Here is a 14643-nt window from a genome sequence, read left to right as displayed (position 1 = left end):
CAGCTTCTGCCAATGCGGATACCTTTGCTTGGATTCAATAAGCACCTCGCTGATGTAATAAACCGGCCGCTGAACCGGATACTCCTTGCCTACCTCCTTGCGTTCCACCACAATAGCCATGCTAACTGCCCGAGCATTGGCTGCTACGTATAATAATAGTGGCTCCTTGTCGACCGGAGCTGCAAGAACAGGCGGATTGGCTAACTGCCGCTTCAAGTCCTCAAATGCTTCATCAGCAGCCGGACTCCAAATGAAATGGTCTGTCTTCCTCAGCATTTGGTACAAAGGAATGGCCTTCTCTCCGAGGCGGCTGATAAACCGGCTTAGTGCGGCGATTCGGCCCGCCAAACGCTGAACATCATTGATGCACTTCGGTTTAGCCAGGGAGGTGATAGCTGTAATCTTCTCCGGATTAGCCTCAATTCCTCTATTAGACACCAGGAAACCCAGTAACTTGCCTGCCGGAACACCAAAGACACACTTGGCCGGATTAAGCATCATCTTGTAAACCCGCAAGTTGTCAAAGGTTTCCTTCAAGTCATCCACCAGCGTCTCCTTCTGCCTTGACTTTACTACAATATCATCCACATAGGCGTGCACATTGCGGCCAATCTGTTTATGCACGCAATTCTGTACACACCGTTGATAGGTGGCTTGGGCACTCTTGAGTCCGAAGGGCATAGATACATAGCAGAAGGCTCCAAAGGGAGTAATAAACGCTATTTTCTCCTGGTCCTTAACCGCCATTTTGATCTGATGATATCCAGAGTATGCATCCAAAAAACTCAAACGCTCACAACCCGCCGTGGAATCAATGATCTGATCAATGCGGGGGAGGGCAAAAGGATCCGCTGGACAGGCCCTGTTAAGATCTGTGTAATCCACACACATACGCCAAGTGCCATTTTTCTTAAGAACCAGCACCGGATTAGCAAGCCACTCTGGATGGAACACCTCAATGATAAAACCAGCTGCCAAAAGCCTGGCCACTTCCTCTCCAATGGCCTTTCGCCTTTCTTCGTTAAACCGGCGGAGGAATTGTTTCACCGGTTTATACCTAGGATCCACATTAAGAGTGTGCTCAGCGAGTTCCCTCGGTACACCTGGCATGTCGGATGGTTTCCATGCGAAGATGTCCCGATTCTCATGGATGAACTCGACGAGCGCGCTTTCCTATTTGGGATCCAAATTGGCACTGACAGTGAACTGCTTAGATGAATCGCCGGGCACGAAGTCAACAAGCTTGGTCTCAGCTGCCGATTTGAACTTCAGATCTGAATCATGCTCTGTAGTCGGCTTCTTCAAAGGAGTCATATCCACCAGATCAACATTGTCCTTATAGTACTTCAACTCCTCCGTGGCACAGACCGACTTTGCATAAGCCGCATCACCTTCCTGACATTCCAAAGCGACCCTACGGCTCCCATGAACCGTTATTGTCCCCTTGTAACCCGGCATCTTGAGCTGCAAGTAGATACAACAAGGCCGCGCCATGAACTTGGCGTAAGCCGGCCGGCCAAACAAGGCATGATATGGGCTCCGGATCTTCACCACCTCAAATGTTAGTTTTTCCGACCGGGAGTCATGCTCGTCCCCAAAAGCAACGTCCAGGGCTATCTTACCAAGAGGATATGCAGATTTGCCAGGCACCACACCATGGAACACCCTATTAGACGGTCTGAGATCTTTGTCTGTTAAACCCATGCGGCGGAATGTCTCATAGTACAGTATGTTAATACTGCTTCCTCCATCCATGAGTACCTTGGTGAATTTATAACCCCCCACCTGAGGGTCTACCACTAATGCTAGCTGGCGATTATCAACCCGGGGCGGGTGATCCTCTCTGCTCCACACGATAGGCTGCTCCGACCAGCGCAAGTAACGTGGTAAGGCCGGTTCAACATAATTCACCGCTCGCTTGTGGAGTTTCCGGTCGCGTTTATCCAAGCTAGTTGTGAAAACATGATATTGCCCATTGTTCAACTGTTTTGGCTGGCTCTGATAACCCGACTGCTGCTGCTGCTGCTGGCTGTTCTGATTATTCTGGTGATTGTGACCGCCCTGATTGTGACCTGAACCGGAAGCTCCATCGTGATCCGGCCCATGAAAACCGGATCCTGAACCGCCACCTGACCCGTGATCATACCGGAAGGCATTAGAGTTTTTAAACTCCTGCATGATATAACAATCCTTCCAAAGATGGTTAGCCGGCGCCTCCTTCGTCCCGTGCTTCGGGCAAGGCTGATTCAGCAAATAACTCAAGCGGCTTGCGTTAGGATTGGGAGCCCCATTACGATTTGCCGCTTTACCTCTACGCCGCTGCCCCCTGTCCTATGCATTAGTGTTGGCCACAAAGTCCATGCTGCCATCCGCCTTGCGCTTGCCTCTGTTTCCATGACCCGCCGGTTTGTACTGCTGCTGTTTGGAGTTGCTATTCTTCCTTCCCTTCCCTGCTTCATCATCATCAGTCTCGGGATCCTTGGTACTATCCGAATCAGCATACTTCACTAGAGCGGCCATGAGGGTTCCCATGTCATTACAGAACCGCTTCATGCGTCCCAATTTCAATTTTAAAGGCTCAAACCGGCAGTTGCCTTCCAGGGTTAAGATCGCAGAGTCAGCATTAATCCTGTCGGACGAGTGCAAAATTTCCGAAACGCGGCGCACCCAATGGGTCGTTGATTCTCCTTCCCCCTGGACACAAGCCGCCAGGTCTACTATGGACTTGGGCTGCTTACACGTATCCTTGAAATTCTGGATAAACCGGGCCCGCAACTAGGCCCATGAGCCGGCAGAATTGGGCGGTAGGCTCTTCAACCAGGTACGAGCCGTGCCTTCAAGCATCATGGTGAAGTATTTTGCACACGCGGTCTCATCCATGTCTAACATCTCCATGGCCATCTCATAACTCTCTATCCACGCTTCAGGGGATAAATCAGTGGTGTAATTCGGCACCTTGCGTGGACCCTTGAAATCTTTGGGCAGGCGCACATTGCGTAAAGCGGGGATTAAACAAGGCACTCCCAAAGCGGATGCGACTCCTGGTCCGGCGAAGGTGGTAGGGCAAACCGGTGTAAGTTGACCCGCATCATCCTGTGCTGCTAACTCGGCCTCCCTCTGTGCCCGGGCCCGGTCCACCACATCCTGAGCATCGCGAACACCACCTGCCAGGTTATTGCCACGGGCCGCTTCACGGCCTCGCGCATTACTCGATATGGCCGGTTCATCCAAGCGCCTGCTATAGCTCCGGCTTGGACGGGGCGTAGAGTGAATCCGATCACGGCTGTATGAATATGCTTCCTGCTGAATCAGCACGGTCCGGAGAAGCTCCTTAACCCAGCGCGACTCTATCGATTGCGGAGAGTCCCCTTCAAATGGGATAGCCTCTAAACGCGCGGCAGCTGCAACAAGGTTGTCCATAGGATTAGAATAATGACCTGGGGGCGTCTGGACCGGCGGAAGAATCACAATGTTCCGCTGAGGAGGTTCCATCAGGCGAGGTTGGACCGTCCCCCCTGGTCCTGGTGCCTCAATTCGGTTTGTCTCCAGGTGCTGCGGCGGATTACTGGGTCTAGCTCCCGGAGTGTGAAAGAGATTCCGGGGATCAAACCCTAACGGCAGGCGTGATCTGTGCTTCCGCTTTAAGACCTCATGTGATGCGTTCTGGTCAAGCATGAGCTTATAAGCCTGGGTGTCCAAAGCAGCCCGCTCTGCGGCCATCCTGTCTTTTTCTGCTGCCAGATCCGCTTTGGCTTGCACGATCTGCTCTCTCACCTTTGCAATTTCTGCATTATGGGCCTCCTGATCCGCCGGATTGTCCTCTGCCATAAGCGCGGCTAGCGCATCAAACAGATCAGATAGAACTTGAACCGGCGGGCGCACAAGGCCTCCTGCCCCTGCTGCTGCTGCCACTGCTGATCCGGAGAGCATCGCTGCGGCGGTCGAAGAGTGATTCGCCGCCTGTGTGCCGGCCATGAATATTCCAACCCGGTTGACCTGGCCTGGGGGGTCCGGAATACTGTCGCCATTGGAACAGCCCCTAACCTGGTCGTCTTGTAACTGGTATAGTGATTCGGTCTCTCCGGTCGAGGACTCGTCGCCGGAATAGACGACGGTCTCGCTACCGTGTTCTGAGTCGTCCTCACGCCCTCCTCCGTGGATGACTCCAACGAAGGCACGCTTCACGGCCGGTTTAGCCTGGGTAGATCTCGCACGCTGAGCCGTCTCGACGAGGTCGATGCAGATGTCCGGCTCAGGCCCCGGCTCACCGATCTTGCCGATGAAAACGTGTATGCCACCAAAGGGGACCCGGTACCCGTACTCAATCGAATCGGCCTCGGGACCCCATCCTGCGTCGTCGATGTAGATCTTGCCACGACGACTCTTGGTCATCTGGCCCACAGCGTAGCCTTCGAGTCCTTTGAGCTTGCCCTCCAAGATCGTTAAACCATCGTGCGATAGCCCCACGGTGGGAGCCAACTGTCGTGGACTTGTCACGGCAGATGTCCTAGCGAAAGGACTTAGTCGTGGAGCCATCGCTACGAGTTTACTTGAAGGGGTTAAAGCGGACACAAAGACACGAGGGTTTTATACTAGTTCGGCCCCTTCAATGAAGGTAAAAGCCTACGTCTAGTTGCGATGGAATTGATGTGGTCTCGATGGCTAGGGAGCAAACAAGCTTCGCCTAGACTCGAGTTGTCGTTCTTCTCCTGAACCGCCGCCGGGTCGTCCCCTTATATACACGGGTGACGCCTGTCGGTCCATAGAGTCCCAACCGGTCCATACTCGTATCCCGGTTGGTATCTCTCTGTTCCTAACTTACAATACAAGTTACACATCAGGCCGGTTTCCGGCTACAGGTTCTAAACCGGCTATAGGCCTTGGGCCTTCATCTGTTTATACCACTAATGAAGTTATCCCGGCCCAAGCAGGCCGGTTCACGCCTAGTGGTAATATCCCCAACAAGTAGCTAAGTTGTCAATTCAACCACACCTGGAAACTTAATATCTGCAGCAAATGGTTTAGTAGCAAAGTAATACGATAGTAATGATAACGGTAACAAAAGGTAGCAGTAATAAAAGTAATGTTTTTGGTATTTTGTTGTGATGATAGCAATAGCAACGGAAAAGTAAATAAGCGAAGAACAATATATGGAAAGCTCATAGGCAATGGATCAGTGATGGAGAATTATGCTGGATGCGGTTCATCATGTAACAGTCATAACCTAGGGTGACACATAACTAGCTCCAGTTTGTTGATATAATGTAGGCATGTATTCCAAACATAGTCATACTTGCTTATGGAAAAGAACTTGCATGACATCTTTTGTCCTTCCCTCCCGTGGCAGCGGGGTCCTTATGGAAACTAAGTGATTTAAGGCCTCCTTTTAATAGAGAACCGGAACAAAGCATTAACACATAGTGAATACATGAACTCCTCAAACTACGGTCATCACCGGTAAGTATCCCGATTATTGTCACTTCGGGATTAATGGATCGTAACACATAATAGGTGACTATAGACTTGCAAGATAGGATCAAGAACACTCATATATTGATGAAAACATAATAGGTTCAGATTTGAAATCATGGCACTCGGGCCCTAGTGACAAACATTAAGCATAGCAAAGTCATAGCAACATCAATCTCAGAACATAGTGGATACTAGGGATCAAACCTTAACAAAACTAACTCGATTACATGATAGATCCCATCCAACCCATCACCGTCCAGCAAGTCTACGATGGAATTACTCACGCACGGCGGTGAGCATCATGAAATTGGTGATGGATGATGGTTGATGATGACGATGGCGACGGATTCCCCTCTCCGAAGCCCTGAATGGACTCCAAATCAGCCCTCCCGAGAGGTTTTAGGGCTTGGCGGCGGCTCCGTATCGTAAAACACGATGATTTCTTCTCTCTGTTTTTTCTCCCCGAAACTCAATATATGGAGGTGGAGTTGGAGTCGGAGAGGCAACAGGGGGCCCACAAGGTAGGGGGCGTGCCCTACGGGGGCAGGCGTGCCCCCACCCTCATGGCAAGGTGGTGGGCCCCCTGGCCTTCATCTTTGGCAGGTATTTTTCTTATTTTTTGAAAAGTGTCTCCGTGAAGTTTCAGGTCATTCCGAGAACGTTTGCTCCTGCACATAAATAACACCATGGTAATTCTGCTGAAAACAGCGTCAGTCCGGGTTAGTTCCATTCAAATCATGCAAGTTAGAGTCCAAAACAAGGGCAAAAGTGTTTGTAAAAGTAGATACGTTAGAGATGTATCAACTCCCCCAAGCTTAAACCTTTGCTTGTCCTCAAGCAATTCAGTTGATAAACTGAAAGTGATAAAGAAAAACTTTTACAAACTCTGTTTGCTCTTGTTGTTGTAAATATGTAAAGCCAACATTCAAGTTTTTAGCAAAGATTATAACTAACCACATTTGCAATAACGCATAGGTCTCAAGTTACTCATATCAATAGCATAATCAACTAGCGAGCCATAATAATAAAACTCGGATGACAACACTTTCTCCAAACAATCGTAATATGATATAACAAGGTGGTATCTCGCTAGCCCTTTCTGAGACCGCAAAACATAAATGCAGAGCACCTTTAAAGACCAAGGACTGACTAGACATTGTAATTCATGGTAAAAGAGATCCAGTCAAGTCATACTCAATGTAAACTAACAATAATGAATGCAAATGACATCAGTGCTCTCCAACTGGTGCTTTTTAATTAGAGGGTGATGACTCAGCATAAAAGTAAATAGATAGGCCCTTCGCAGAGGGAAGCAGGGATTTGTAGAGGTGCCAGAGCTCGGTTTTGAAACAGAGGTGAATAATATTTTGAGCGGTATACTTTCATTGTCAACATAACAACCAAGAGATGGTGATATCTTCCATGCTACACACATTATAGGCGGTTCCCAAACAGAATGGTAAAGTTTATGCTCCCTCTTCCACCACAAGTATCAATCCATGGCTTGCTTGAAACAACGAGTGCCTCCAACTAACAAGAGTCCCAGGGGGAGTTTTGTTTGCAATTATTTTGATTTAGTTTGCATAAAGCTTGGGACTGGGCATCCTGGTGATCAGCCATTTATCTCGTGAGTGAGGAGCGGAGTCCACTCCTCTTGAGAATAACCCGCCTAACATGGAAGATACAGACAGCCCTAGTTGATACATGAGCTATTCGAGCATACAAAACATGATATTTATTTGAAGGTTTAGAGTTTGGCACATACAAATTTACTTGGAACGGCAGGTAGATACCGTATATAGGTAGGTATAGTGGAGTCATGTGGAATAACTTTGGGGTTTAAGGGATTTGGATGCACAAGCAGTATTCCCGCTTAGTACAGGTGAAGGCTAGCAAAAGACTGGGAAGCGACCAGCTAGAAAGAGACAACAGTCATGAACATGCATTAAAATTAATCAACACTGAATGCAAGCATGAGTAGGATATAATCCACCATGAACATAAATATCGTGAAGGCTATGTTGATTTTGTTTCAACTACATGCGTGAACATGTGCCAAGTCGAGTCACGTAAATCATTCAGAGGAGGATACCACCCTATCATACCACATCATAACCATTTTAATAGCGTGTTGGCACGCAAGGTAAACCATTATAACTCATAGCTAATCAAGCATGGCACAAGAAACTATGATCTCTAGTTTTCATTGCAAACATGTTTATTCATAATAGGCTGAATCGGGAACGATGAACTAATCATATTTACAAAAACAAAAGAGGTCGAGTTCATACCAGCTTTTCTCATGTCAGCCAGTCCATCATATATCATCATAATTGCCCTTCACTTGCACGACCGAACGATGTGAATAATAATAATAGTGCTCGTGCATTGGACTAAGCTGGAATCTGCAGGCATTCAATAAACAGGAGAAGACAAGGCAATATGGGTTCTTTTGTCAGATCAACATTAATGCATATAAGAGCCACTTCAACAATTTAATCATGGTCTTCTCCCATCAACCCCAAAGAAAAGAAAAGAAATAAAACTATTTACATGGGAAAGCTCCCAACAAGCAAAAGAAGAAGAGGAAATCTTTTTGGGTTTTCTTCTTAATTACTACTACAAGCATGGAAAGTAAATTAATTAAAGGCTACAACTAATTTTTTTGGTTTTTCTTAAGGTTTATCAAACACACAAGAAGAAAGCATAAAAAGGAAAATAAACTAGCATGGATGATACAATGAAAAAAGTATGAGCACCAACATCTAGCAATGAGTGTGTGAACATGAGTGTAATGTCGGTGGGAAATACATACTCCCCCAAGCTTAGGCTTTTGGCCTAAGTTGGTCTATGGCCACGGCTGGCCTGGCGGATATCCATAATAGTAGCTGGGGTCGTACTGTGATGCAGCAGCTATCGCCTGCTGAGCTGCAGCGTGGCGACGAGCGGCCTCCTCTCTCCTCTCGTACTCATCTGCCTCCTCTCTGGTAATAGTATATCCTCCTCTTGCCGGATAATCAAAGAAAGCAGGAGCAGGGAAAGTAATACGGACAGCACGACGTCTGTCAAAGATTAGTCGATACTGGAGAGGTGATTCGTTCCTCTCGACAAACTGGTGGTGAACCATAGCATTAAAATCTAGATAGGCAGGAGGTAATTCAATATCATCTTCGTGCACATCTATACCAAGAAAATTAGCTACGCGGGTTGCATAAATTCCACCAAAGAAATCTCCATTAAATCTATTAAGATGGAAACTACGTGCAACAATGGCTCCCAAATTATATGATTTGTCTCCTAACACAGCACTCCTAAGAATACTGAGGTTAGGGACACACATGTGACATGCTTCATCTTTACCATTTATTCATCTACCTATGAAGAGAGCAAAATAATGTATAGCAGGAAAGTGAATGCTCCCTATGGTAGCTTGTGTAATATCTCTAGATTCTCCCACAGTTATATTAGCAAGAAAATCTCTAAATTCATATTTGCGAGGATCCCTTATACTACCCCATTGTGGAAGTTTGCATGCAGTGGTAAAATCCTCTAAGTCCATGGTATAAGATTTATCATAAAGATCAAACAGGACAGTTGGAGAAGTATGTGAAGTGGAAAATTCAAACCTCCTCACAAAGGAACTAGTGAGATTGTGATACTGGCTGCACTTCTCTTCCTCGAAGCTCATGAGATCAGCATTATGCAAATATGCGTTGAATTCTTCCTTAATTCCTGCTCGATCCATAAATTTTTCAGAAGGCCACTCACAAGGACGCACTGGAGCATCTCTTGGTGGCTCTTCGTCAGCATCACGCATTACAAGCCTGGGTCCTTGCTTCTTTGAAGAACCACCTTGGAACATTTTCCTAAGCATTTTTCTTCCTCTGAAAAATTCTAATTTTTTTGTAACTTCAAAATAAAAGTAAACCAAACTCAATAATATTGATAGCAACTACTCCTACAAGTGCCTATGGCCTATATCATGCATCAAAACTACTTTTGAGGATATAAATTTGACATGCAAGCTCAAGAACAAGGTCACCTAAGCAGCAAAAATTTGCAATGAATAAAGCACTAGAACAAAAACTAATTGGACCAATGGAGGAGTCACATACCAAGGAACAATCTCCCCAAGCAGTTTTATGAGAGGTGCTTTGAGCAAGGAGATCGAAAATGGTAGAAAAGTGAGCTAGAACTCGTGCTTGAGTTGGATATTCGTGTTTGGGGGAGGAAGAAGGAGTGTGTGGGTGAAAGAATAAGTGGAGGAGGGCCACTATGGGCCCACGAGGCAGGGGGCGCGCCCTAGAGGGGTAGGCGCGCCCTCCACCCTCGTGGGCAGGTGGTTGACCCCCTAGTGTGTTCTCAGTTCCATAAATCCTCAAATATTCTAGAAAAATCATATTTAATTTTCAGGACATTTGGAGAACTTTTATTTTCGAGGTATTTTTATATTGCACAGATAATCAGATAACAGAAAAATATTTATTTTTATTTTATTTAATATAAATCACAGAAAGTAAAAGTGGGATACAGAAGGTTGTGCCTTCTAGTTTCATCCATCTCATCATCATAAAAAGGAATCCACTAACAAGGTTGATCAAGTCTTGTTAACGAACTCATTTCGAATAACATGGAACTGGAGAAATTTTGAATAACACTATGTTACCTCAACGGGGATATGCACATCCCCAATAATGAGAATATCATATTTCTTCTTGATAGTGGGAAGAGGAAATTCAAAACCTCCAAATATAATCGATGGAATTTTTCCAATAGAGTTGATACTATGAATTTGAGGTTGTTTCCTTGGAAAGTGTACCGTGTGCTCATTACCATTAACATGAAAAGTGACATTGCCTTTAGTGCAATCAATAACAGCCCCTGCAGTATTCAAAAAGGGTCTTCCAAGAATAATAGACATACTATCATCCTCGGGAATATCAAGAATAACAAAGTCCGTTAAAATAGTAACATTTGCAACTACAACAGGCACATCCTCACAAATACCGATAGGTATAGCAGTTGATTTATCAACCATTTGCAAAGATATTTCAGTAGGTGTCAACTTATTCAAATCAAGTCTACGATATAAAGAGAGAGGCATAACACTGACACCGGCTCCAAGATCACATAACGCAGTTTTAACATAATTTCTTTTAATAGAGCATGGTATAGTTGGTACACCGGGATCTCCAAGTTTCTTTGGTATTCCACCCTTAAAAGTATAATTAGCAAGCATGGTGGAAATTTCAGCTTTCGGTATCTTTCTTTTATTTGTAATAATACCTTTCATATATTTAGCATAAGGATTGGTTTTGAGCATATCAGTTAATCGCATACACAAAAAGATAGGTCTAATCATTTCAGCAAAGCGCTCAAAATCCTCCTCATCCTTTCTCTTGGATGGTTTGGGAGGAAAAGGCATGGGTTTCTGAACCCAAGGCTCTCTTTCTTTACCATGTTTCCTAGCAACAAAGTCTTTCTTATCATAACGTTGATTTTTTGATTGTGGGTTATCAAGATCAACAATAGGTTCAATTTCTACATCATTATCATTACTATGTTGAGCATCATCATGAACATTATTATTGGCATTATTACTAGTTTCAGATTCATGACCAGATTGTGTTTCAGTATCAGAAATAGAAATATCATTTGGATTCTCAGGTGTTTCAACAATAGGATCACTAGAAGCATGCAAAGTCCTATCAATTTTCTTTTTCTTCTTTTTAGAAGAACTAGGTGCATCTATATTATTTCTCTGAGAATCTTGCTCAATTCTCTTAGGGTGGCCTTCAGGATACAAAGGTTCCTGAGTCATTCTACCACCTCTAGTCATAACTCTAACCGCGTGATCATTATTCTTACTATTCAATTCATTGAGCAAATCATTTTGAGCTTTAAGTACTTGTTCTACTTGAGTGGTAACCATAGAAGCATGTTTACTAATAAGTTTAAGTTCACCTTTAACATTAGCCATATAATCACCCAAGTGTCCAAGCATATTTGAATTGTATTTCAATTTTCTACCAAAATAAGCATTAAAATCTTCTTGCTTAGCCATAAATTTATCAAACTCATCTAAGCATGGGCTAGCAACTTTAGTAAATGGGATTACAGCTCTATCATATCTATAGAGAGAATTTACCTTTACTACCTGTGTCGGGTTATCAAGACCACGAGTTTATTCAATAGGTAAAGGATTAAGATTATATGTTTCTCAACAAGCGGTAAATTAAGACCATGTATTTCTTCAATTGGAGGTAAATTCTTAACATCTTCAGCTTTAATACCTTTTTCTTTCATAGATTTCTTTGCCTCTTGCATATCTTCAAGACTGAGAAATAGAATACCCCTCTTCTTCGAAGTTGGTTTAGGAATAGGCTCAGGAATTGGCTCCGGAGGTGTCCAATTATTTTCATTTGTCAACATATTATTCAATAGAATTTCAGCTTCATCCGGTGTTCTTTCCCTGAAAACAGAACCAGCACAACTATCCAGGTAATCTCTGGAGGCATTGGTTAGTCCATTATAAAAGATATCAAGTATTTCATTTTTCTTAAGAGGATGATCAGCAAAGCAGTAAGTAATTGGAGAAGCCTCCCCCAAGCTTGTGGGAGACACTCTTCTTCATTTTGCACAAAATTATATATATCCCTTAAAGCAGCTTGTTTCTTATGAGCAGGGAAATATTTAGCAGAGAAGTAATAAATCTTATCCTGGGGACTACGCACACAACCAGGATCAAGAGAATTAAACCATATCTTAGCATCACCCTTTAATGAGAACGAAAATATTTTAAGGATATAAAAGTAGCAAGTTCTCTCATCTTTAGTAAACAGCGTGGCTATATCATTCAATTTAGTAAGATGTGCCACAACAGTTTCAGATTCATAACCATGAAAAGGATCAGATTCAACCAAAGTAATTATATCAGGATCAACAGAGAATTCATAATCCTTATCAGTAACAAAGATAGGTGAAGTAGCAAAAGCAGGGTCAGGTTTCATTGTAGCATTTAGAGATTGCTTACTCCATTTAGCTAATAATCTTTTAAGTTCAGTTCTACTTATGCAAGCTAAAATAGCTAAAGAAGCATCTTGATCAAAAACATAACCCTTAGGAATGGCAAGTGGTTCTTCATCATCACCATCATCAGATTCAATATTTTCAATTTCTCTAGCCCTAGAAAGTTGTTCATCAAGAAAGTCACTAAGTGGCATAGTAGTATCAGGCATAGAGGTAGTTTCATCATAAGTATCATGCATAGAAGAAGTGGCATCATCAATAACATGTGACATATCAGAATGAATAACAGAAGCAGGTGTAGGTGTCGCAAGTTTACTCATAACAGAAGGTGAATCAAGTGCAGAGCTAGATGGCAGTTCCTTACCTCCCCTCGTAGTTGAGGGATAGATCTTGGTTTTTGGATCTCTCAAGTTCTTCATAATGATAAGCAGATATATATCCCAAGTGACTCAAAGAATAGAGCTATGCTCCCCGGCAACGGCGCCAGAAAATAGTCTTGATAACCCACAAGTATAGGGGATCGCAACAGTTTTCGAGGGTAGAGTATTCAACCCAAATTTATTGATTCGACACAAGGGGAGCCAAATAATATTCTCAAGTATTAGCAGCTGAGTTGTCAATTCAACCACACCTGGAAATTTAATATCTGCAGCAAATGGTTTAGTAGCAAAGTAATATGATAGTAGTGATAACGGTAACAAAAGGTAACAGTAATAAAAGTAATGTTTTTCGTATTTTGTAGTGATGATAGCAATAGCAACGGAAAAGTAAATAAGCGAAGAACAATATATGGAAAGCTCGTATGCAATGGTTCGGTGATGGAGAATTATGCCGGATGCAGTTCATCATGTAACAGTCATAACCTAGGGTGACACAGAACTAGCTCCAGTTCATTGATGTAATGTAGGCATGTATTCCAAACATAGTCATACGTGCTTATGGAAAAGAACTTGCATGACATCTTTTGTCCTACCCTCCCGTGGCAGCGGGGTCCTTACGGAAACTAAGGGATATTAAGGCCTCCTTTTAATAGAGAACCGAAACAAAGCATTAACACATAGTGAATACATGAACTCCTCAAACTACGGTCATCACCAGTAAGTATCCCGATTATTGTCACTTCGGGGTTAACGGATCATAACACATAATAGGTGACTATAGACTTGCAATATAGGATCAAGAACACTCATATATTGATGAAAACATAATAGGTTCAGATCTGAAATCATGGCACTCGGGCCCTAGTGACAAGCATTAAGCATAGCAAAGTCATAGCAACATAAATCTCAGAACAAAGTGGATACTAGGGATCAAACCCTAACAAAACTAACTCGATTACATGACAGATCCCATCCAACCCATCACCGTCCAGCAAGCCTACGATGGAATTACTCACGCACGGCGGTGAGCATCATTGAATTGGTGAAGGAGGATGGTTGATGATGACGATGGAGACGGATTCACCTCTCCGGAGCCCCGAATGGACTCCAGATCAGCCATCCCGAGAGGTTTTAGGGCTTGGCGGCGGCTCCGTATCGTAAAACGCAATGATTTCTTCTCTTTGGTTTTTTTCTCCCCGAAACTCAATATACGGAGGTGGAGTTGGAGTCGGAGAGGCAATAGGGGGCCCACGAGGTAGGGGGCGCGCCTTAGGGGGGCAGGCACGCCCTCCACCCACGTGGCAAGGTGGTGGGCCCCCTGGCCTTCATCTTTGGCAGGTATTTTTCTTATTTTCTGAAAAGTGTCCCGTGAAGTTTCAGGTCATTCCGAGAACGTTTGCTCCTGCACATAAATAACATCATGGTAATTCTGCTGAAAACAACGTCAGTCCGGGTTAGTTCCATTCAAATCATGCAAGTTAGAGTCCAAAACAAGGGCAAAAGTGTTTGGAAAAGTAGATACGTTAGAGACGTATCACCGGACTATATACTTTGGCCGGACTGTTGGACTATGAAGATACAAGATTGAAGGCTTCGTCTCGTGTCCGGGTGGGACTCTCCTTTGCGTGGAAGGCAAGCTTGGCAATTCGGATATGTAGATCTCCTTCTCTGTAACCGACTCTATGTAATCCTAGCCCCCTCCGGTATCTATATAAATTGGAGGGTTTAGTTTGTAGGACGACAACAATCATAATCATAGGCT

Source organism: Triticum dicoccoides, chromosome 5A, assembly GCF_002162155.2.
Source record: "Triticum dicoccoides isolate Atlit2015 ecotype Zavitan chromosome 5A, WEW_v2.0, whole genome shotgun sequence".
NCBI lineage: Eukaryota > Viridiplantae > Streptophyta > Magnoliopsida > Poales > Poaceae > Triticum > Triticum dicoccoides.
Note: the sequence above shows the minus strand (reverse complement) of the source record.